This window comes from Pristiophorus japonicus, chromosome 12 (assembly GCF_044704955.1).
Source record: "Pristiophorus japonicus isolate sPriJap1 chromosome 12, sPriJap1.hap1, whole genome shotgun sequence".
Taxonomy (NCBI): domain Eukaryota; kingdom Metazoa; phylum Chordata; class Chondrichthyes; family Pristiophoridae; genus Pristiophorus; species Pristiophorus japonicus.
The window spans coordinates 180,954,071-180,980,245 of record NC_091988.1 but is presented as its reverse complement, the minus strand read 5'-3'; the positions used below and the strand labels follow the sequence as shown (position 1 = coordinate 180,980,245).

Here is a 26,175-nt window from a genome sequence, read left to right as displayed (position 1 = left end):
TCAGCCCTTGCACTTGTTCAACAGGTACGAGGTTCTTGCTCCCTGTGTGGACGAGAACAGGGACTGCAGGGAGGATGAGCAAATTGACCACAGCATCATGTTACAGGGGGCCATTTAAAGTGGGGGAGTAAAAAGGAATGTAGTAGTGGTAGGGGACAGTATAGTTCGGGGGATAGATACTGTTCTCTGCAGCCAAGAGCGTGAGTCCCGAAGGCCGTGTTGCCAGCCCGGTGCCAGGGTTAAAGACATCTCCTTGGAGCTGGAGAGGAACTTGGAGTGAGGGGGAAAGATCTAGTTGTTGTGGTCTATGTAGATACCAACAACATAGGTCGGACTAAGAAAGAGATTCTGCTGAGAGTATCAGCAGCTAGGGGCTAAATTAAAAAACAGAACCACAAAGATAATAATCTCTGGATTATTATCTGAGCCCCAAGCAAATTGGCATAGGGTCAATAAGATCAGAGAATTGAATGCGTGCCTCTAAGATTGGTGAGGGAGAAGTGGCTTTCAATTCATGGGACACTGGCACCAGTACTAGCGAAAGAGGGAGCTGTTCTGTTGGGACAGGCTTCACGTGAATCGTGCTGAGACCAGTGCCCTAGTGAATCGAATAGCTAGGGCTGTAGAGAGTGCTTTAAACTAAAAATAGTGGGGTGGGGATGGGAGGGTTCAGGTGAGAGGAAATTTAAAAAGTCAAAAAGAAAGGACAAGGCAATAGTGCAGGGTAGTGATATGGGTAAAGATAACCAAAGTGTGACAGGAAGGGACAGAGCCTACAAACATAAGAGTGAACTAGAAAATAGGGTTAGAGTCGGAAAAAAAATGGTAAAAAGACAAAATTAAGGGCTCTTTATATGAATGCACGCAGCATTCATAACAAAATAGATGAATTGATGGCACAAAAAAAAAGATGGGTATGATCTGATAACCATGACAGAGATGTGGTTGCAAGGTGAGAACTGAATACTCAGGGCTACTTTACATTTCAGAAGGATAGGCAGAAAGGAAAAAGGAGGTGGGGTGGCTCGGTTAATAAAGGATGAGATCAGTGCAGTAGTGAGAAATGATGTTGGCTCGGAAGATCAAGATGTAGAATCAGTTTGGGTGAAGTTAAGAAATAGCAAGGGAAATAAGTCACCGGTGGGTGTAGTCTATAGGCCCCGTAACAGTAGCCACAATTTAGGACAAAGTATAAATCAAGAAATAATGAGGGTTTGTCAGAGAGGTACTGCAATAATCCTGGGTGACTTTAATCTTCATATAGATTGGACAAATCAAATTGGCCAAGGTAGCCTTGAAGACGAGTTCATAGAGTGTATTCGGGATAGTTTCTTAGAACAATACGTTGTGGAACCAACCAGATAACAGGCTATTTTAGATCGGGTAATGTGTAATGAGATAGGATTAATGAATGATCTCATAGTAAAGGGAAGAGTGATCATAACATGATAAACTGAATGTGAAATTCTGAGGGTGAGAAAATAGGTCTGAAACTAGTGTCTTAAACCTAAATAAAAGAAATTACAAAGGTATGAAGACAGAGTTGGCTAAAGTGGATTGGGGAAATAGATTAAAAGGTAAGATGGTAGATAAGCTGTGACAGACATTTATGCAGATATTTCATAATTCTCAACAGATATATTCCAGTGAGGAAAAAAAACTAAGGATGAACTATCCGTGGCTAACTAAGGAAGTTAAGGATGGTATCAAATTGAAAGAAAAGGCATACAATGTTGTGAAGATTAGTTGTAGGCCAGTAGATTGGGAACATTTTAGAAACCAGCAAAGGATGACTATAAAAAGAATAAAGAGAGGGAAAATAGATTTTGAGAGTAAACTACCAAGAAATACAAAAACAGACAGTCAGAACTTCTACAAGTATATAAAAAGGAGAGAGTAGCTAAAGTAAATGTTGGTCCCCTAAAGAATGAGACTGGGGAATTAATAATTGGAAACAAGGAAATGGTAGAAACTTTGAATATTTTAAATCTGTCTGCACGGTAGAAGACACTAAAAGCATCCCAATAATAGTAGGAAATCAGGGGACAAAATGGAGGGGGGGGGGGGGAGGGGTGAATTAAAACAATTATCACCACTAGAGAAAAAGTACTAGGCAAACTAATGAGACTAAAGGCTGACAAGTCCCCTGGACCTGATGGCCTACATCCTCGGGTCTTTAAAAAAAAAATAGCTGTAGACAGTGGATGCATTGGTTGTAATCTTCCAAAATTCCCTAGGTTCTAGAAAGGTCCCAGCGGATTGGAAAACTATTCAAGGAGGGAGACAGAAAACAAGAAACTTTTGGCCAGTTAGCCTTACATTGAGAAAATGCTGGAATCCATTATTAAGGAAGTAGTAGCAGGTCATTTGGAAAATCATAATACAATCAAGCAGTCAACATGGTTTTATGAAAGGGAAATCATGTTTGACAAATTTATTAAGAGTACTTGAGGATGCAACGAGCAGGGTGGATAAAGGAGAACCAGTAGATGTCGTGTACTTGGATCTCCAAAAGGCATTCAATAAGGTGCCACATAAAAGGTTACTACACAAGATAAGAGCTCATGGTGTGAGGGGTAATACATTTAAGAAGGGATATACTTACATTGCAGGCAGTTCAGAGAAGGTTCACCAGGTTGATTCCTGGGATGAAGGGGTTGTCTCAAAAGGAAAGGTTGAGCAGGTTGGGCCTGTACTCATTGGAGTTTAGAAGAATGAGAGGTGATCTAATTGAAACATAAGATTATGAGGGGGCTTGACAGGATAGATGCTGAAAGGATGTTTCCCCCTCGTGGGGGAATCAAGAACTAGGGGGCATAGTTTCAGAATAAGGGGTCGCCCATTTGGAATTCTCTACCCCATAGAGCTGTGGAGAAGTCACTGAATATATTCAAGGCTGAGATGGACAGATTCTTGAACTATAGCGGAGTCAAGGGCTATGGGGAACAGCTAAGTGGAGTTGAGGCCAAGATCAGATCATCCATGACCTTATTGAATTGCGGAGCAGGCTCAAGAGGTCGTATGGCCTGCCCCTATTTCTTATGTTCTGTGATATATATCTGACATCCAATGCAGTAATCATCATCATCATAGGCCTGAATGAAAACACTGATTTTGGTGTGTCTATCCTCCCAGTGGATTTTGCAGTATCTGTCCAACATCCCCAGCATCGAAGCACTGACCACACTCGACCAGCTCCGTTGGGCGGGCCACATTGTCCACATGCCCGACACGAGACTCCCTAAGCAAGTGCTCTACTTGGAACTCTTACACGGCAAGCAAGCCCTAAGTGGGCAGAGGAAACGTTTCAAGGACACCCTCAAAGCCTCCTTGATAAAGTGCAACATCCCCACCATCACCTGTAAATCCCTGGCCCAAGACCGTCCAAAGTGGAGGTAGAGTATCTGGGATGGCACAGCATAAAGATTGAAAGAAGGAAAGATCTTGCATTTATTGAGCATCTTCATGACATTCCAAAATATTTTGCACTGAAGGACTTTGAAGCACAGACACCATTGTACAGAAAAGCAGTAGTCAATTTGTGCACAGCAAGGACCCAGAAACAGCAATGTGATAAATGTCAAGTAAATCCAATTTTGGGGTCGAGTTAGTGGAGGATAAATGTTGGCCAGGATACCTGGAAAACTCCGCTGCTCTTCTTCAATAATGAGGCATTGAAGACAGGTTTGCAGTACAACCATTACCTGCAACATACCATCAATACATAAGAGGTGAACCATAAGAACATAAGAATTAGGAACAGGAGTAGGCCATCTAGCCCCTCAAGCCTGCTCCGCCATTCAACAAGATCATGGCTGATCCGGCCGTGGACTCAGCACCACTTACCCGCCCGCTCCCCGTAACCATTAATTCCCTTATTGGTTAAAAATCTATCTATCTAAACACGGGGGCTCTAACATACTGGCTTGTCAGTGGGCCCAATAGCACAGTGCAAAAGGAAAACGTTGGTGCTTAAAAGACCATGGGTCTCTACTTGAACAATTTCACACCACCCTATAAGAGGTTAGGATCCAGTAATTGATCACACAAATGATTAGACTGAGAACATCCTTATTTATTTAAGTTGAATATCAGAACTTGGGCCTATATAATTAAATGGAATATTCTGTAACTGAAGGAAAAGTCAAAATTGTTTTTCCTGGAGGTCAGCAGTTTCCAGGCAGGACGTGGACCAGGAGTTAACGAGGCCCAGCAGTTAAAATTGGCAGGGCCTTATACTATTCCCACCAAATAAGGTAATCCCCCAAAACATATTCTCTGTTAATACACTAGGTAATTCTTTTTCATTTTAAGTTGTGCTGATACTCATCATCAAATATTACCATTATGGGGCCACACTCTACACAGGAGCACAGTAAGTTTAAGGGTTGAAATAATTGAGCCAATTGTTTGCAGAATCTTGCACTGCAGTATCCCACCGACTTTAAGATGTTATTGAAGCCGACATATTTCCCAGAAAACAAAATAAAAATTCGATGCAACATTTTATATCTTGGGGAGACTCTTGGGCTGTATTTACACTATATTAGTGCGTTGCTTCACACCAATACTGCAGCTATGGTATCAAGACTCAAGGAACTCTTGAATGAAACAGAATGGGGCCCCCTAAACAAGGGCATCTCATTCTGCTTCCGAGTCAGTTGAAGCCTTCACACCACATTTACATTCCAAGTTTAGCATGGTGTAAAGTGGTTTCGGCTTTAGTTTCATGCTGACACTAAGCTTGAGGAGTGTGATTGCATCATCAAAGTGTTGCAATACAACATTTTCAAGTGTTCTGCAAGGGAATCTATGTCAAGTTGTGCCCTGCAAAACATGTCTGGGAAAACCTAACTCAGAATGTAGATGATGTGCATTAAATTGTGGAAGGCAAGTAGGTTAGGCCACAGCGAATATTGAGAACCATTAGTTATTGAACATTATTGTCATCTAGTATTTTGTACAGGTTTTTCACATGAAACAACAAAATGTTATCTTATATAGGAACAAAAACCCAAGGACATGGACCACATCATTCCACTACTTGGTACAATTATTGGTACAGGTGCAATGTCGAGAATCCGGAACCCTCGGGACCGAGGCCATTCAGGATTCCGGGCTTGTGATCGTCTTTCTGACATCACAAATCCAGAACACCTGAGCCCAGGTCCGGGTAGTTCCGGATTTCAGAAAAATCAGGAAAGGCGGGGGGGGGGGGGGCCTTACCGTGGTGGAGCTGGCGGGCCCGCGAGGAGGCCCCGAGGTAAGGGCAGCGGCGGCAAGCGGGGTGAGGCCTGAGGTCGGACAGCAGCGGGGCCCCCAAGGTCAGCAGGGTCCAGGATTCTGGAACATTTTACGGATTCTGCCACTGATTAATATTTCACAACAGACCTGCTAAGCCTTTAACAAAGAGTGATCTCTCCGTCCTAACATTCTTAACAGCAAGTCTTTTTAGTTCAGCCTGGGGAATACTGACAATCGCCTTGAACGCCAGAGTCCTTACCTATGACCTTGATCATTAGCTGGGATAGTGGTCATTGTGTGTTGAAGCTGATTACACTATAATTCATGATGTAAAAAGAAAAGCTACCAGACCTCATACAGTACAGCCACGTTCCCAATGCCACACAATACTGTCAAAATGCATTGGATGCTAAAATGAAATAGTCCATAATGAACAGCAAAAAAATGAACATATATAATTACAAGCCAATACATTTAACACATTCTGTTTTCATTCAAGCTAACATACATATACACATACACGTAAGAAATAGGAGCAGGAGTAGACCATTTAGCTGCCTGCTCTGCCATTCAGCAAGATCAAGGCTGATCTTCTACCTCAACTCCACTTTCCTGCACTATCCCCATATTCCGTAATTCATTTAATATCCAAAAATATATCGATCTCGGTCTTAAATATACTCAATGACGGAGCCTCCACAGCCCTCTGGGTTAGATAATTCCAAAGATTCACAACCCTCTGAGTAAAGAAATTTCTCCTCATCTCAGTCCTAAATGGCCGACCCCTGGTTCTGAAATCCAGGGGAAAACATCCTCCCTGGATCTACCCTGTCAAACCCTCTAAGAATTTTGTGGATTTCAATGAGATCACTTCTCATTCTTCTAAACTCTAGAGAATGTAGGCCTAGTCTACTCATTCTCTCCATTTATATACACATATATCTGTTTCCTTCAGCATTCAAGAAAAAGGAGTCGGAAACCAGCAGCCTGGGAATGTTTACTAATTCTACCCAGATGTTACTGAATCATTTTTAAATGCAGGAAGTCCTTCCAGCTACCTCAAAGGTTGCAGATAAAAAGTTATTCCTTAAATCGAGACTCTGCCTTTGACACGAGTATCTTCGACTCCATCCCGTCACCATCTCAGCAAAACCCCAACACTGCACGAGGAAGAAAAGGGCATCCATCAGCTCAAGAACAAGAAGGCATCAGGAGCAGATGGAATTTCCGCTGAGGCACTAAAGTATGGCAGAGAGGCACTATTGGCGTGAATGCATGACCTCATCTCTCTCATCTGGAAGGAGGATGCATGCCTGGAGATCTCACAGATGCCGTAATCATGACCATCTTTAAAAAAAGGGGACAAGTCAGACTGCGGCAACTACAGAGGAATCTCCCTGTTTTCAGCCACTGGGAAAGTCATCGCGAGAATCCTCCTCAGCTGTCTTCTCCATGGCTGAAGAGCTCCTCCCAGAGTCACAATGCGGATTCCGTTCACTACAGGGTACAATGGACATGACTTTCACGGCGTGACAACTAAGTGAAATGCAAGGAACACCAACCCTTGTGCATGGCCGCCTTTTACCTCACAAAAGGCCTTTGACACTGTTAACCGCAAGGGACTATGAAGCGTCCTCCTCCGTTTCAGCTTCCCCCAACAGTTTGTTGCCATCCTCCGCCTGCTCCACGACAACATGCAAACCGTGATCCTAACCAATGGATTCACCACAGACCCAATCCATGTTCGGACCGGGGCTGTGTCATCGCGCCAACCCTCTTCTCAATCTTCCTCACTGCAATGCTCCATCTCGCGCTCAACAAGCTCCCCGCTGGAGTGGAACTAAACCATAGAACCAATGGGAACCTGTTTTAACATACGTCGCCTCCAGGCTAGATCCAAGACCATCCATCCTCTGTCATCGAACTACAGTACGGGGACGACGCTTGCATCTGCGCACATTCAGAGGCTGAACTCCAAGCCATCGTCAACATCTTCACCAAGGCGTACAAAAGCATGGGCCTTGCACTAAACATCCGTAAGACAAAGGTCCTCTACCAATCTGACCCCGCCACACAGCATTGCCCTGCCCCCCCCCCCCCCCCACAGCATTGCCCTGCCCCCCCCATCAAAATCCACGGCGCAGCCTTGGACAACGTAGACCACTTTCCATACCTCGGGAGCCTACTATCAGCAAGGGCAGACATCGACGACAAGATCCAACACTGCCTACAGTGCACCAGCACAGCGCAGCCTTCTGTCGCCTGAGGAAGAGAGTGTTCGAAGACCAGGACCTCAAATCTGGCATCAAGCTTATGGTCTGTAGTGATACCTGCCCTCCTATATGGCTCAGAGATGTGAACCATATACAGTAGATACCTCAAATCGCTGGAGAAATACCACCAACGCTGCCTCAGCAAGATCCTGCAAATCTCCTGGGAGGATAGACGCACCAACATCAGACAGCGTTCTCGATCAGGCCAACATCCCCAGCATTGAAGCACTGACCACACTCGACCAGCTCCGTTGGGCGGGCTACATTGTCCGCATGCCCGGAACTCGGAACTCCTATAAGGCAAGCGAGTCCCAGGTGGGCAGAGGAAACGTTATAAGGACACCTTCAAAGCCTCCTTGATAAAGTGCAAGATCCCCACCGACACCTGGGAGTCCCTGGCCAAAGACCGCCCTAAGTGGAGGAAGAGTATCCGGGAGGATGCAGAAATCAAGCGCAGACAGTGGAAGGAGCGTGCAGCAAACCAGACACCCCACCCACCCTTTCCTTCAACCACTCTCTGTCCCACCGGTGACAGTGACTGTAATTCCCGTATTGGACTGTACAGTCACTCGAGAACACAGTGAGTGGAAGCAAGTCTTCCCTCGATTTTGAGGGACTGCCTATGATGATTCAACACTGCAAAATCTGCACTAGAACATCTTGTTTAGTGTAGTAAACATGAATTGATTCAAGAGTGCTTGCAGCTGTACACAGCATATGTTATAGTATGTGCTGCAGTAAAAGGGCTCAACATGAAAACAACACACACACACACACACAAACTTCACTCACGGATACAAAACGAAACAAAATCACGAAGGATTGGCTGACAACAGGGAAGGGGGGGCGGCGGGGGCGGGTGGCAAGGAACAGGCCTCCCATTTTCTAAATCATGTAACTCAAGCAGGTGTTGGAGCAGCTCTAGGTGACACAGTGCACCTGCAGTTTATAAAACTTCTGCACTTCGATAAGTCGTGGAGCTGGGTATTTGCTCCCAAACCGATATAGCAGGAGACTTGAGACAGGTGGGAAGCAGTCAGGCTGGCTGTAGCCATGCATTTTGCTGTCAGTCACCTTTCTGGTGTGCAAACGATCCAGTCCTGTAAACAGTTTCACTGACAGGAGCTCGAAGCTGCAAATAACCCACAAACCACTTTCAAGAGCAGTTCGGTCTTGTAACTGAGACATTACGCTGCTGAATAAATAGGACTTCGTATAGTTTGTGCAACAAATGTTATGATAGTTTAAAGGGTTCTTAACACTGGCGTGCTAGATTGAGCCAAGAAAGATTTACAAACAGCCCGTGACCGTGGGAATATGAATGGCTCAGTGGACCAGTGCACCAACACATGTTTACAGTCTGCTCCGAGGTCAGGATTTTCTACATGCTGGAGCTAGCTGGCAGATATCCATGATTTCAGGCCTCAACTGATCCCACTCTCCTGCCTGAAGCTTTAAGTTGGGAGTCCTGCAAAATTCAAAAACACTTGACAATTGAATTTATTTTTACAGCCTGCATAAAATCTCCAAATTAATCATCGCCTCCAGATTCTTAAAATTGCACAACATCTCGGGTGAAGAAATTTCCACAGATTCCAGTGTGGCAGGCAACTGTGGTTTTGGGCTAGCACAAGCTAACAATATATAATGCGTCTGAGGAATCAGTGGATGGGCAGAGGGTTCGACTAAGCAAAAAGCTATCTGACGAAGTAACGTGTGCTTTGCTCGCTTCCTGTTAAAAGTTATAAAAAGAAAACGCCCTGGCTAATATAAACCAGTGAATAGAAACAAAATTAATCACTGGAGAATTGGGATCACTGCAGACCTCCGCACCCAATTGTCTGATCCACGATCCTGACAGGCGAGGCTACATGCTGGGAGTGGAGCCCTGTACAATCTACCCCAACGAGTACAACAAAATGACAGGCCATGGCAGGAAGAAATAACAGAAAAATACCTAGAAAACGGAATGCGCCAGATATATTGATTCAGACAGTCCTTTACATTTCATTGGATTACAACATCTAGTCCAATAACTCAAAGATTGTCCATGACACCTCGTGAAATACACTGATAATAAGGACCATTACGGAATACCGGGAAACATTCTACCCAAGCTATATTCCATAAATACTTGAAGAAACAAAAGGGGACTGTAGCCCCACCAAACACACCTAGCTTGTGAAAACTTTGCCCAAAGAATCTGACTTTCATTTTGCTCATCAGCTCAGTGTCCTAGGTTAGCAAAGATCTTAAGTGTTATATGAAAAGTAAAATCATCTCCAGCTATGATCTTAGTATCTAAACATATATTTCAAATAAGATTATGAAAATGCATAATACTACAATACCACCTAAAATGACATTTATTTTTCAATTTAGCATTTTAGTTTCACAAAAGGATTGGATTATGATCTATTGCAGCGTAAGAAATCATAAAATGAAATACAGAATGTCATCAGTTAAAAATATGTATTTTTCAATATCATCCTGTGATATATTAGCTGAACAACACACAATTATCTCCACTCATGGCAGTGAGATAATCAAATGTGTAGGTAAGACATAGGGGGAGAAATTCGGTCGGGCCTCATTTGGGGCGGTAACTCGGGCGGAGCGGTAATTTTAGCACTTTGTATGCGCCTCCCACCCAGAAATTTGTCAGAATCAGTCGAAGAGCTGACAGAGGCGCTAAATCAGCTGTTGCACACCAGAGCTGGGGGATGTTAACGAAAATGCCGGCACTAAATTTAACCGAGTCATTGCGCATGCGCCGAACTGCGATTCAGATTCCGGGAAAAGCCGAGTCTGAAAGGCGTGACATAGTAATGCACCCATTAAAGTTTTCAAAATAACTTTTTCTCAAACTGAATTCCTATTTCTGTCTTCTGTTGTGTGTAAACGTTGCACTGACTGTGACCTCTGAGGGAAGCGCTTCCTCATCCCTTTAAGTAGCCACCAGTTAACGACTCTACAAGCCTGTACCGACTGTTTTTCCAGACGTTGTTCTTGGCGGCCACTAAATAAGACAGCTGCACCTAATTTTCCGACCGGGGTGTATGTGTGGGCGTTGCACCAGGAATACTTCATGATCAGAGTGATCGTCAGCAGCCAGGCACTACTGGTTTACGCTCCCAGTGAGCCTCTGATGAATTTTCGGTCAGAGGGGCTAAACACTGTGCTCCCAGTCAGTAACCTCTTACGCTCCCATTAATGCCCCCTCTGGCCATTAACTGAGGTGTTGGACAACCGAAAATCCAGCCCATAGACTAGGAAGACCTCACGATCAACCCGTAGCCCATGCCGAGTTATGTGAGTTCAATATAGTATAGTATTAGGCAGTCCCTTGTATTGAGGATGACCTGCTTCCACATCAAAAATAGATGAGTTCACAGGTGTTTCAATAAGGGACCTGACATTCTAGGTCCCGAACTACATACTAAAGGGTGGAAGATGCCTGTGCATGGATTCCTTTAACGTGGGGTGGCCGTTGCACACCAGCCACCACACGGGCTTGACAGAACTAGGTCTTGATCCAGTGGCAAGGGTTAACCAAGATGACTGGAGACCAAGCTCTGCTGCATGGACCTAGTGCGCACACAGTTCAGCTGCAGCAATGACAGCAATGGCATTATTGTTCTGGGGCCCCCGGATTAGGGAGAGAAAAATGAGACCGAGTTTCCTCCCATGATCACTGTCCAGTGACCCTGGCTAACATGTGGGCATGATCGGGTTGGACTCGGATGTCCCTAAACAGCACTCACAGTCGAGACTCGTGCTTGGATGACATACCGATGGGCAACCAGTACATCAGAATTTGTATTCCAGAAACAAGTCAACACCTGCAGCAGGGGAGGGAAGAAAATTAGCTGAGAAATCTGGGAAAAAGAAACCCCCCCACTATCTTCTTGAATCACAGATATAAGAGTGGCTAACGAGAAATAATAGAGGATGGACATCTGACTTGCACATATTCAAAAGGACAGGAAAGTTTAGAGCAATTTTGTGCAATGCAATACAGCCAGAACATCATTTTATTGGGCAACTTGCATTTATATAGAACCTTTAACAACTTGTATTTATATAGTGCCTTTAACGTAGCGAAACAGGAGTGTCGTGCAATATAAATTTGACACCAAGCCGCATAGAGATTAATGCTGGTGACGGTCAAAGAGGTATGTTTTAAGGAGCGTCTTGAAGGAGGAAAGAGAAGTAGAGAAGCGGAGAGGTTTAGGCAGGGAGTTCCAGAGCTTGGGGCTTAGGCAACAGAAGACACGGCCACCGATAGTTGAGTGATTATAATCAGGATGGCAGAATTAGAGGAGCACAGACATCTCGTGGGGTTGTGGGGCTGGAGGGGATTACAGAGATAGGGAGGGGCATGGAGGGATTTGAAAATAAGGATGAGAATTTTGAAATCGAGGTGTTGCTTAACCAGAAGCCAATGTAGGTCAGGGAGCACAGGGGTGATGAGTGAGCGGGACTTGGTGCGAGTTAAGACATGGGCAGCCGAGTTTTGAATCACCTCTAGTTTACGTATGGTAGAATGTGGGAGGCCAGCCAGGAGTGTGCTGGAATGGTCAAGTACAGGAGGTAACAAAGGCTTTGATGAGGGCTTCAGCAGCGGATGAGCTGAGGCAAGGGCGGAGACGGGCGATATTACGGAGGTAGAAATATGCGGTCTTAGTTATGCTGCGGATGTGTGGTCGAAAGCTCATTTCAGGGTCAAATATGACACCAAGGCTGCGAACAGTCTTGTTCAGCCTCAGACTGAAGTTGGGGAGAGGGATGGAGTTTGTGGCGAGGACCGAAAACAATGGCTTCGGTCTTCCCAATATTCAATTAGAGAAAATTTCTGCCCGTCAGAAAAGCAGTCTGACAATTTAGAGACCTTGGAGGGATCGAGAGACGTGGTGGTGAAGTAGAGCTGTGTGTCATCAGCGTACATGTAGAAACTGAAGTTGTGTTTTCGGATGACGCCAAGGGGCAACATGTAGAGGAGAAATAGGAGGGGGCGAAGAATAGATCCTTGGGGGACACCAGAGGTAATGATGTGGGGGTGGGATGAGAAGCTGTTGCAGGTGATTCTCTGTCTATGATTAGATAGATAAGAATGGAACCAAATGCAGTCCCACCCATCTGGACGACAGTGGAGAGGTGTTGGAGAAGGACAGAGTGGTCAACCGTGTCAAAGGCTACAGACAAGTCAAGAAGGACAAGGAGGCATAAATTTTCTTTGTCACAGTCACAAAGGATGTAATTTGTAACTTTGAGAGCCGTTTCAGTACCGTGGCAGGCGTGGAAACCGGATTGGAGGGATTCAAACATGGAATTGTGGGAAAGAAGGGCACGGATTTGGGAGGCAACAACACATTCAAGGACTTTGGAAAGGAAAGGGAGGTTGGGGATGGGGTGGTAGTTTACAAGGACGGAGGGATCGAGGGTTTTTTTTTGAGGGGAGGGGGATGATGGCAGATTTGAGGGAGGGGGACAGTACCTGCAGAGAGAACCGTTAACAATGTCACTAACATCAACATAGGAAAATGTTCCAAGGCGCTTCACGGGAATATAATTAGAGAAAAATTGGCATCAAACCAAAGGAGGACAGGTGGTCAAAAGCTTGATCAAAGAGGTAGGTTTTAAGGAGCGTTTTAAAAGGGAGAGAGAGGTGCGGAGAGGTTTGAGGAGGAAATTCCAGAACTTAGGACCTACACAGCCGTCAATGATGGCACTGAGGAAGCTTTGGACAGGATTGGAGCCAGTGCTTACACAACTATAAAATCTTACAGAATAGGAGTCCATTCTGCCCATCATTCCTGTGCCAGCTCTTTGAAAGTGTTATCCAATTAGTCCCACTCCTCTGTTCTTTCCCCCCATAGCCCTGCAGTATTAGCATTACTTTTACCTATGTGACCACTTTCTAAGTTTTCATACGGACTTTCAGTGCTCCCTCCTTTGTTATTGGCTTTCAAAAGGGCCACAACTTGAAAGAGAAATAATAATTGTTGACTTTCTGATTCAAAGGAAAGTAAAATTAATAGGTCAATGGAGTTTGAGAAGTGTCTGGTCTCTAACCTTTAGGGTTGCTGATCAAGAGCCGTGTGGCTCTTTGTCGGCCGGCGCGAACACGATGGGCCGAAATGGCCTCCTTCTGCGCTGTAGATTTCTATGTTTCTATGTTTCTAATGTTTGCAGACATCAAATCTGTCCAGATTCACCGTCTAATTAAATACTGCTTTACTTTCCCCAATGCTTCCCCCCACCCCACCCAGTTATCATCAATCACCCAGTACACTGTCCTAATTGCATATTAAATTTAAAAAATAAATGAGGTTTCAGTACCAGTGGTGCACTCTGAAATTTTAATGTGATCAGCGTGGTGCCTTTAGCCAGGTTCAGTGGTTATTTCCAGTTTTAACATCTGGAGCGGGTTTCCTTGCAGTGGAGGTAGGCTTTCAGATCTTTTTGAAAGATTTTTTTTGTTTGTGCAGTGTGTACTTTTCCGGCTGCTTTTTGGTACATATGGCTGGAGTCATATCCAGATTTATTGTTTGTAGGACTAGTGATTTAAGTTGTTCGGGGATTCTCAAAGTATGAGGCTTGTAAACTTCTGCTGTGAAGTATACATGTTAACTGCCTCGAATGGTACTGCTGTATATTTGGAGCGCATTTGCTGCTTGTCACACACCACCTTGTTCCAATTTAAAATCTCCGTTTGGGGGAAGGGAAGGGAAGGCGGGATGCAGTTTTGTCTACTTCAAATGTACATTTGCGAGATCTAACTTTGCAAGTCAAATTCTATAGCTATCAATAGCTCAGGCAGTGTGTGAATATGTAACAAAGACGCCAATCAAATATTGACATCTAATTTCATGTTTGCGAGCTGCAACCTATTGGATCAGAATGGCCCACTAGCCAAACCTTTACTAATATGGCTTGTATCTTACCATTCATTCTGTAATACAACCATGCTTTGTCCCAAAACATCAGCAAAATGCACGCCAGAGAATTGAAGTCGTAACAGTTTAAAATATCTTGTTCAACCACAATGCTGTGTCCTTCATTACAAACAGCTTCAGATTCTCACATTATATTTCCATTCCTCACTTTAAAATAAACACGGTCAATGCAGGCACAAATAAAATATGCTGAAACGTTTATTAATAACTCGTAAAGATTATTTAAAATGGCGACTTAACACCACAATTTCAGGTTGATTGCTTTGTTGGTTCTGTGCAGCTACAATTAACAGAACATCTATTTTGTACTGTGGAAGTGCATTCATACCTATTCTAAAGCTTGCATCTGCTGTGTGTACTACAATCAGCAAAGCGAGCTGTGGTGCACACGCCCATTTCACCCTCCTGCAATGTTAATGCTCTGTCCAGCCTCAACCACTAGCTAAATGCTTCACATTTTGTACGATTAAACAAAACACACACACAAAAAAAAAATCATGATATTTGAAACGGCAGTTTGATTTTTAGCAGCCCAAACCCACTTACTATGCAGAAGCAGTCTATTCTCCAGGGTGCTAACTAACACTTCGTACAGATCGGTGAAGGCTCTGTGGATCTACTTGGCTTTCACAGAAAAACAAGCTGAAAGAACCATCACTGTGTGTCACTCCTTTGTTCACATAAGAAATCCAGGTTAGGTGCCAAGTTATTGCCAGTTGTAATCTTTAAACCTTTGACACATTAAATGGTAAACCATTGCAATTTACTGAACTATTTAACAATAGCCTATGCATTAAAAAGGGACAAAGGTAGGTAAGGCTTCTTGGCTTATGCAGAATGTATTTAAATAAATGCTTATTTCAATTTGGCAAATTTGCATTAATATAGCGCCTTTAATGAAGGAAAATGTCAAAAGGTGCTTAACAGAAGTATTTTCTATGCTCTTTCCACCTACTGTTTCCTACAAGTGGTGATCAACATGGAGGAGTACTGATTCATCAGCTGAGGGAAGGTGATGATCAGCAGGTTTTCTCACCAGTGTCTGATCTGAAGCCACGAGACTTCAGGTGTCCAACTTTAATTTGGAGGACTCCCAGGGTCACTCCGATCTGACTGTATTCCACTGTGCCTCCACCTCTGGTGGGTCTGACCTGCCGGTGGGACAGGACAAACCCAGGGATGATGATGGAGGAGTGTGCGACATTGATTGATAGATATGATTGTGAAAATCTGGATTGGAACAGCTCTCCCAAATTTGGGATCAGTCCCCAAATGTTATTAAGGAGGTCTCTGTATGGTCACCTGGGCTGGGTGTGCCTTCATCAGGTTCTAATTCGATGTCTAGGTCACAGTCGAGTGGTCAGTCCAGTTTTATTCTTATTCTTTGTAGCGATTGGGTACAACTGAGAGCGCAGTTAAGAGTCAACCACATTGGTGTGGGACTGGAATCTCATATAGGCCAGACTGGGTAAGGTTTCCTTCCCTGATGGACATTAGTTGGATGTTTATAATCAGTCAGCTTTATGGTCACTTTTAACGGTATCTTTATTCTAGATTGAGTTAAACAGAATTCAAGTTCTCAAACTGCTATGGTGGGATTTGAATTCTGTTCTCTGAATTATTAGTCCAATCCTCTAGATTACTAGCCTGTAACATAACCACTATGCTGCTGTATACTCAAGAAGATCAACTAGTATTATGTTATATATATCCCGATGATTACAGAACAGTGTATCTTTTGACTTATTATGTGAGCAATGCCACAGGAAATCAATCTATATATACACACACACACATATTATATATATATATGTATGTGTGTGAATAAGATGCTGAGTTCTAGAGCGGTCATGTTTAGGGAAGAAAAGCTGCACTTCCTCTTTAAAACTGCATTTTAATGGCCCACATCTCTCTGTTTTACATAAAGTCCAAAATCACTATTTTTTTTAATGAATTAGCAGCCACAGCTTGATTAATACAATCAGCTCCGAGGTACATTGTCGGTTTGATGGTTTATTTAACAGATTACATTTACACTCATTTCCTTTTTTGATCACCTGATGTGCAGCCACAGGTTTATAAAACATACAGACAATTCATTGTGGCAATAGCTTGTGACCGATGTTAAATTTTAGTCAACCCTAGTAGAGCAGGGTCCGACACCACTGACTGCTAATTCTCAGGAGTCCCACCAAACTTTTTGAAGAGTCAAATGAATTCTTTCAAGGATCAACACTGTTGACAGACGGTGCACAGACTTTCCTGAAGTGAATTCCTTCAGGTCTACAGCAATTCTCGGCAACTTGTTCGGTCATCGTGCTAAAATTAATTTGTGGAATCCTTGACCCTGCCCTCTTGCTTCGCAGCCACTCACTTTCCTAACGAGCAAAATACCAAATTAAAGTAATTGTATTCTATAATGTTCGTTAGTTTTCATATCCTGTATTGTAAACGGGTTTCTTTTTAAAAAGACTTCTAAAACCAACTTTTTAATAATTTTACAAAATCCTGGTAAATGGTCAATATTGTTTTTGACTTGACTTTGATTTTAACATTCCAGTTATCTTTCCAAACATCCAAGGGTTTTTATACTTTGATTTCCGCTTTGCAGCAATGTTAAAATTGCAGTACAAGTCCGAAGTCAAGACCTGAATGGACACTGGAGCGGGCAGTCACACACAACCCAAGTCTGATTGCGCTGTAGTATCTATTTGGGTTTATAAAGTGCTCAGCGAGTCCGGAATAAATGAATAACAGTGAAAAAAGGGTTGCAGCCTGGCTGAAACCAATACTGCAGTCCAAGACCACCGAATCCTTAGAAAACAAAAGTCTAATTTGGTCAGTAGATTGTGTTCGGTTGTTAGAAATTCAGTGTGAAAGATTAGTGAAAGCTTTATTGCCAACTTTTAAATAGCTTGGGGTAGAAATTGGTATGTGTTGCACCAATTTTGCACCTAATAAATGGGCACAGGCTCACCAATTTCGCACTGAAATGGCCTACCCAGTCTGCATGGGCATTGGTCCCGCTGCCAAATCTGTGGGGCTCAATTTTTAAGTGTCTCGGGCGGATGCCTAAAACAGGGGTTAGGCATCTCGAATATGTAAATTAGGGTTCCAATACCTGTTGAAGGACCCCTTTTAGAAATTAGCCACCGATGCGAGAGACGCACGTTGGGCTCGCCCTGTTCAGGATTCTTTGATGGCTCCAGGACTCCAGTGGCTCCTGCAGCCGCCAACCAAAAGTACTTAAAATTTTGTTTAAGGAATACTTCTCTGCAGAACCAGGGGAGTAGTATGAGTGCTCTCCCATGGAAGTGACAATTGCTCTACACCTCCCCCCAGCCAGCCCCACAATAATAGCTCATACAAACCCTGGTCTAACAGAGTCTGAGGAAGGGACAGAGACCTGCACTGTTAACCATACCTTCCTCTTTCCACAGATGGTGTCTGACCTGTTGAGTGTTTCCAGCATTTCTGGTATTTATTTCCCATTTCCAACATCTGCAGCTTTTTACTGTAGACCTTTGAACTTGATTGATTGACAGCTGCTTATACAGAGACTTTTGGCTCTGAATTATTGGCAACTTCTCTTAATACTTTTAGTACAATTCAGTTCTGTATGGATCAACTGGACTTGGTAGATTGACATAGGAATTGCGTCAGGCACGAATGACTATCACATTACGAAGTACACGAAACAATCATGTGAAGGTCGGACTATACAAGGAATAGTTTCTACAAAGAGTATTTTAACAGCTTGTGGACTGATTCTATCTTTATTGTATTAAATACTTAACACTGGTTCCTTGTTATGTCTCACTGCTTCTCAGCAAACTATCTTACTTGTAAATAAGTCTAACTACACATTTTAACCTGAATACAATGCTCTGACACTAGTATTTAACACCTTTTCAAGAAAACAGGAAATCATCATCATCATCATCATCATCATCGGCAGTCCCTCGAAATCGAGGAAGACTTGCTTCCACTCTAAAAGTGAGTTCTTAGGTGACTGAACAGTCCAATATGAGAAGACAGGAAAATGATTTGGGCATCCCAAATAATCTGCAGGGGTAATGCAGGGTTAAGGGGCCAAGGCGCAGACCTCACTCATATAGTGTAGGTTTTGGTTCATAGAGACTCGCGCTGTTTATGGAAATTATTGCTCTTCCCTAGCCAGAAGAGAGAAGTGGTGGGAGGAAGCCTGAACTATAACTAGAAGCACTCCTGCTCACTCAGCAGGCATGCCATTCCGAATCTAATCCTTAGAGATAGGACTCCAGTCTTTCACATAGCAGTCTCCCAGCTCCTGCTGAAACCAGTTTATCTGATAATAAGGGAGCAGCATCCAACACGACAGGCTCACAATCACGTCTCGCGTGTTGTTTGACCACCAGCTTTCCACGACAGAAGAAATGGCCTATTGGATGTGTACTGCCCACAAAAAAATATTCAATTATATTAAGGCTGCACGGAAATTTAAGCAATGGGTCTTGAATTTGAACAAAGGTAATTAAACCTCATTAAATGAATAATTCATTAATCAAGATTCTAATTGATTCCAGCAAAGTCAAAAAGTCTAATCGGGTGTCACAAAAATTCTTAATATGAAGGCACATCTATTCGGAGAATTTTCTGTAACTCAGCTCTTACGATCCACTAACTATAAAAAGTGCTAGTTACAGAGAGGATTATGTATGTAATTAAAACTGTCTGCAACATAATACATATCACATTATATCTTTTTTATTTCATCTAAATCAATGTGGGAATGAGACTAAATATTTCAGAACGCTGTAATGAGGGCACTCTTGAGCACCTGGGTACTTCCACATGGAGGCTGCAGTCAACAACACAGCTCTGATGGCTTTACGGTCAGGTTGGGAGGGTGAGCAAACAGGCCACGAGGGAGCTGTAGCTGGGAGAGGGGAGGGGAAACGGTGACCACCATCAGTCCACATTTCTTGAATGCGGAGTCAGGAGGAGCACTCCTTCTCTGCCCGGCTTCACATTCAAGTAAAGTATAATTTAATATCTTAGTTTGTTGATTGCGGCCTAACAAGTGATCCCTTTAAAGGGATGCCCATTAGGCCACATGTGGTCCTGGTTTTTCTGAGTGCTGCTGGTGCTGCCTGTCTCAGGCCAAACTATTCTTGGAGAGAGGGCCTCTTGGGGGCGTTAGGCCCCTTATTTGCATATGCAATGGGACGAACGGTTGTTTCAGGTGTGGGCACTGCACTCCAATTTTTTGGCCTTTACTAATATAGCTGGTAACACATTTCCAGCTTGTAATGGGCATGCATCTCTTGCCTGCTATATTCGATGCTTAGTTAGGAGGTGGTTTAGTGCCCAAAAAACAGGCGCTGTACCATCGAATTTCTCAGCCTTTCTTTTTGGTGGAATATGGAACAAAAGTTATGACATCATTCCATACACAAGGTACATATAATGTGTAACTTTGTAAAATTGACTATTTGAATGCCTCTGGTGAAATGCATTGCAAAAGTAATGCTTACAAAAGGTCATAATGCTTCTTGGGCAGTCACTGAAGTACAGTTAAGAACTTCATCATCATCATAGGCAGTCCTTTGGAATCGAGGTAGACTTGCTTCCACGCTTGAGAATTTAAGCACACACTCACAAGCCTGTTTGTTTTAGCTATAAGCATTTGCTTCACAAAAAATGACTAACATACACACCACAATGAGATAGCGATTTCAAGTTATACCGTGGTTAGCACTTTGCTCATCTGTCTGAAAGCAAAGCTTACACTTTACTGTGATTATGACACCTTCAGATAATTTAAACTTAATCAAGGTCATTAACACATTGTTGTCTTCATGCAGCACTTTTTGCATGTTTCAATACAGCTTGCCAGCTTAAATAGAGAGATCATTTTCCTCCAAAAAGTTTAAAGTCTCCAAACAAATACGGTAGTTATACAGGTTGACCTGATCTATCAACCAATTACAGACTTGCAAGGGGTGAAGGGGACAAAAGCCCCACAACACACAACCTGCCTACCTGAAAGATGAATTTCATTAAGAGTCAGCAGTGAGTATGACAACAGGGATACATGGGAGCTAAAAATGCTACCAATAAGGTGGGTTGTTCTAATTATTATGTACAAGAGCTGATCCCAACATGTGCTGAGAGATAGGGCTCAAAACAGAGCTGTGTGTACTTGCAAACAATTTGAAAAGAAAGATTTGCATTTATAATGCACCATACCATGTTGCTCAGAAATGTGAAGTGCTTCACATACAAATGAATTACTTTGATCTGCAATCATTATATAGGTAACCTGGGAGTCCCTGGCCCAAGACCGCCCAAAGTGGCGGAAGTGCATCCGAGAGGGCGCTGAGCACCTCGTGTCTCAACGCCGAGAGAATGCAGAAATCAAGCGCAGGCAGCGGAACGAGCGTGCGGCAAACCAGTCCCACCCACCCCTTCCCTCAACGACTATCTGTCCCACCTGTGACAGAGACTGTGGCTCTCGTATTGGACTGTTCAGCCACCAAAGAACTCACTTCAGGAGTGGAAGCAAGTCTTCCTCGATTCCGAGGGACTGCCTATGATGATGAAATGAGACAGATAATTTGAAAACAGCTAGATCTCACAAACAGCAATTGGATGTGTTATTGGTGATACTCGAAAATTGGCCAGGGCACCAGGGGAATGGGATAGTCTTCAAATAGTCCTGAAGGACTGCACCTCTGACAATGGAGCACTTCCTCAATGCTGCACTAGAGTGTCTGCCTAGTTTCATGTCCTGCAGGTCTGAAGTGGGACTTGAACCACTGTGCTTCTAATTCAATGACAAGAGTGCTACCAACCTGGGCCAAGCTGTTACCATTACTACAACCACAGAACATAAGATAAATATCTGGAGACTGAGTATTATGAGGCAGAGTAACTTTAAACATCATTGCTATTGAAACACCAAGCCTCCCCCCCCGCCCCAATCAATGGAAAATAATCAGATTTTCCTTAAACTAGTTTGTATTTTATTATCATGGGTTCAGAGACAATAGAAAGGACATCACTATTGTGAACCTCTTTCAATACATTACAGATATGCTTCATGCATCATTTTCTGTTCAGGTCTACATATGGCTGCCAAGAATTTATCAAAGCATCTGGCAATACAAACTGAGTAAGCAAATAATTCCGTAGAATGTCCACTCTGTCGTCATTACATATTTTCTCTTCTCCTGTAGCTCTTCTGATCCCCTTATGCTCTCCTGAAGGTGCTGAGACATTAAACTGAGGCCCTGGTTTGGTAGTTCAGATAGAAGCAAAATATCCCATAGAACCATTTGATGATATGGGAGTTTGTTTGGAGTCCTGGTCAACATGTATCCCTCAGTCACACCATCAAGACCAAATTAACTAGTCATTCAACTTATTTTCTATTTGAGAGACCTAGCTGTGTGCAAAATGACTGCCATATTTACCTACATATCAATACCTTCACTTCAGAAGTAATTAATTGGAAGTGTTTTGGGGCATCCTGATAACATAACAGAAAGCATGATCTCACTTGGATATGGCTGAACCATAAATTAACAGTACATTTTTGGCCAAAATCTTGTCATAAATTACAATGCACCTCATAACAAGAGGATTAATCCGTAGCCAGGTAAAATTGCCTGTGATGGGAAAAATAAAGAGCAAACTCCATTGAGAACTTTGGGGTAAGGATCTGACATTAGCACAGTGAAGGATCACTATTCTGCAAGACCCCCTACACTAAAGCAGTGATTCTGCAGCTCCATAAGTTTGTAAACTCTGGCCAGCAGGCAGAACATTTTTGCATGAAAACAGTGCTAAGCATTCATGATGGTGCCTTCCATAATCACTGTGTCAGCTTCACTGCATCACGTTTTTGCAGAGAAACAGAATGACAGCACTGTCAGTGAGGCTGCAGGAACTGCTACAAGAATAATGACCAAATGATTCTGACCAGTGTCGGCAACCCGGAAATGTAATCTACTCATGTTGCTTTGTACACATAATAAACTATGTGTTATTACATGGTCACTTTTAATCATTTATAATATACATTGGATCATGTGCAAACAAAAATAATCTTCATACCTCTGAAAAAAGATGAGCCTCAAACAAATCGCAACATATATGCATTTCAATGAATAATTCTCCAATGTACTGTAATTCTATATAAATGTTGCTCGACTTAATACAATCGTGATGCTGTGATTAATTGTAAAAGATAGTCCTAGAAGCACTTTCTAAGTAAGTAGGATCTGTGCTACACAAACAATACAAGCAGCCAAAAGTAATAAATGTGGTTCTGTCAAATTTAAATGCATGATATTCGTATAAAGCCTTTCAACCTTTTTGCATTTATATAGCTGCTTATCACACCCTCGGAACATCGCAACACATTTCACATCTAATTGCTTTCTTTAAAAAGGACTGCTGTCCTTTGAAAGCAGCAGCCAGTTTGCACATAGCAAGATCCTACCAACAGCAAATAAGCTGAATGGTTAATCAGTTTTGATGGTGTTGGGCAAAAGAGCAATGTTGGCTGATGCAACAACCTGCTCTTCTTCGAATATTGCCAGTGGATCTTGTACTTCCACCTGACAAGTAGGCCTTATCCAAACGGCAGCACCTCCTACAATGCAGCACTCTCTCAGTACCGCACTGAAGTGTCAGCCTAAATGATGTACTCAAGTCATGGAGGGGAATTTGTACACACAACCTCCTGACTCTGGAGGCTGCAGTACCACCACCAACTGAGCCTCACATCAAAACATGCAATTTTAATGCAATTAAAATGATGCCTTTTATCATATGTATCAATCACCCATTAATAAAAAAATGTGGCTCGTTTTTCTAATGTTTTCTAATCATAACACATGACGTACAAACTACATAGCTGTATGCTATTATGTAAAGTCTAAATCACACCCAGGGTTTATTTTATATTTATATTTTGACATATGCATCAGTCACAAATCATATTTTGCCTTTACCTTCACTGCTGATCTACCAAACCCTTACAAACAGCCATGTCATTCATATATGCCTTTCACCATTCTAGCTTTATTTTCAGTGTGGAAAAAATGTGGTTTTGCTTTATTTGCAGGTATAACATTCTTAAAAAGGTACATCGCAGTGTATCCAGCCCTATATTTCACTCCCTGCAATCCTTTAGTTGCCATTTTCCTACTAACAATGTAACTCGGCAGACAGCACGTCAGAGCAAGGCGGACGCTGCTCCCTGCTGCTCACAGAGGCTTTAAAAAAATACATTCAGGATAGTTAACGCGAAAACAACCATAAATTATCAAGCAACAAGCCGATTCATTGTCGTTCACCAGGTATTGCAATTTTAGGATGCTAGGTCCTATAAGCATTCCTCTTTGAATCAAATCTACAGGGGCGTGGGGGGGGGGGGGTGGAGCAGTTTAAAATGAATATTTAATAGGTGGAGATTTCTTTGTTTTTCCATCTTGTGGGTCTGGCTACACTTCAAAGAGCCCGTCGTTTCTGCCTGTACCACTGAATGTTACAACATCGTAACACTGCATCGAGTTGGGGTGGGGAGAAAGCAAAAAAAAAGTACCACAAATAAAACGAATCAGCGTAGAAAAGTGCTAAACAAGTCATTTTACAACGATCGCAACACACTGGGAACCCACCTCTGATCGCCCAGACCCCGTGACTGCACTGTTTGGCTCTTTCTGGCTCCTTCAGTCGAGGGGGATGCCTTATTCCTGTTGGCACGATGGGACAAGAAGCAGAGATCGCAGTCGCTTACTTTACCCAAAGCAGACCCAAGATTGTGGGAGGGAGACTATGTCAATTATTTTGTGCTTTACAATGCGGTAAGTTACCCCAAAGTCTTTGAAATTGACAAATGAGCGAAAGCGCAAGACCTACCTCTTTCCCATCCTGAAAAGAAACACGTAAATCATGCTCATGATCGATCAGTCATTGCACAGCGCACAACGCGGTTTGTTGCAGCTCATATATTGAGCGCAATGGAAACGGAACCGTCCCCAGAATTGGGATTTCACAGCGAGCTTCTGCACATCGCTTGGCCGCGATTACTCCGGGTAATCGACACAAGAAAGGAGGAATATGCAGTTTCACCCAGTACCTGTGGCGTCAGGAGGTTGTCAGCTTTGCGGCACGGGCGATGGTCATGAGGAACACGTTGTGATCGGGGATTCAACTACCCCTGCGCTGACAGCTCCAGTAACGTGTGGTGGTGGTGGTACTGTGAAAAGCTTGGTTCGAGGTCTGGGGCGGACTGCGCGATTCGCCTGCTCCACACCACGTATTAAAATCACTCGCCTGCCTCCAGCCCGGCCCAATGAGATCACGTCGCCTCCAGCTTTAATCCCACAATTCTTTCACAGCAATGCAACAAATTCCTTACTGCAGGAGAGAGAGAAAAATACTGCAATTGCCAATGACTTCCGCCACGTGATGAACCGCTGCAAAGTTAATGTTTTGTAGCCTCTTTAAAGAGCTCCCAGAAATGTGGGATGCTCGAAAATGATATATTACTCATCAAGCAGATGGTGTGAACGCTTAGTGAGAGGCTGCAAACACAAAGAGTCTTTCATGCATAATATAAACATTCAAAGTAGGATCCTTTATGATCTTAAATAGTCTCAATCACATGTAACTGATTAGCAACAAACTGTGTACAGTTATATCTGATGAATAACTTGAGATGAGGGCCACCTTTAAGAGGCATTGACGTGCGAGGCAACTTATTGATGAACATGATAAGCACAGTGATTTTTTTGCATCAGTTTGATTCAAATGCTCGATGCTTCAGTGGTAAAGATGAAAATTGTTCCTTAAAACTTTTTTATTCTAAGCTCAAAATGTATTACAGAATCATACAACACAGAAGGAGGCCCTTTGGCCCATTAGACCTGTGCCAACTCTTTGAAAGAACGATCCAATTGTATTGCAACAAAGATTGTAATACAGGGCTAATATTAATTGCTATAAGCTTCAGGAATACATATTAGTTTCATCTGGCAAAATGCTTTAATATGCGCCTGAAGCTTCAGTCCTGTTGAATAAAAGAGAATTCAATATGCTAACATCCATTAAATGCCGAGTCATTGATGTCAATCTGTTGAATTATGACCTAAATAGCTCGCTGAACAAAGTTTTCATTTCTAGCCATCACAAATATATAAAACAGATTGGGACACACATTCTATGTGTCTAGCATCCTGGTGTAGTTGTGTTTGGGGAAGATGTGGGTTAGGTCTGTTTGGGGGACCAAGGATTATTTGTATTTTCCTTGATGGAGAGTTGTGTGGCCAGGGACTCCGTGATTCAATCTAAGACCAGCAAATAATCTGTACTGTCAGTAACTCCACGGTGGTGTGGTGCCATGAACTGATTGACCATGTTGGATCATTTTATATTGAGATTTATCACATTGGGAGTGTCTTTGTTGTTTTGACAATTCAAGGACAATAATAAAGGTTGTAATTGCTGTAAACATATTGTTTTTTTATTGAATACTGTTCAGTTACCTATTTAATGTTAAATAAATTCACTGGTTGGTTTATAGCCTGAGCCTTTTTAAAATTCATTCCGGGATATGGGCGTCGCTGGCAAGGCTAGCATTTATTGCCCATCCCTAATTACCCTCGAGAAGGTGGTGGTGAGCCGCCGCCTTGAACTGCTGCAGA

The 26,175-nt window shown here is 43.0% G+C and overlaps 1 protein-coding gene across 15 annotated transcripts in view; it reads right to left on the bottom strand.

Annotated features, from left to right (window-relative positions):
• Positions 1-24,910, bottom strand: part of LOC139277579 (band 4.1-like protein 1) — a 298,694-nt gene extending 273,784 nt beyond the window's left edge. For 4 of the 15 annotated variants that reach the window (XM_070896235.1, XM_070896238.1, XM_070896244.1 and 1 more), the window contains exon 1: positions 24,609-24,885. The gene's annotated coding sequence lies outside the window, so the exon portion shown is untranslated. Of the gene's footprint in view, positions 1-24,388; positions 24,550-24,608 lie in introns of those variants that run through there. The other 11 variants (XM_070896241.1, XM_070896237.1, XM_070896246.1 and 8 more) reach the window with 7 other exon arrangements.
• Between the last annotated feature and the right edge of the window lie 1,265 nt (positions 24,911-26,175).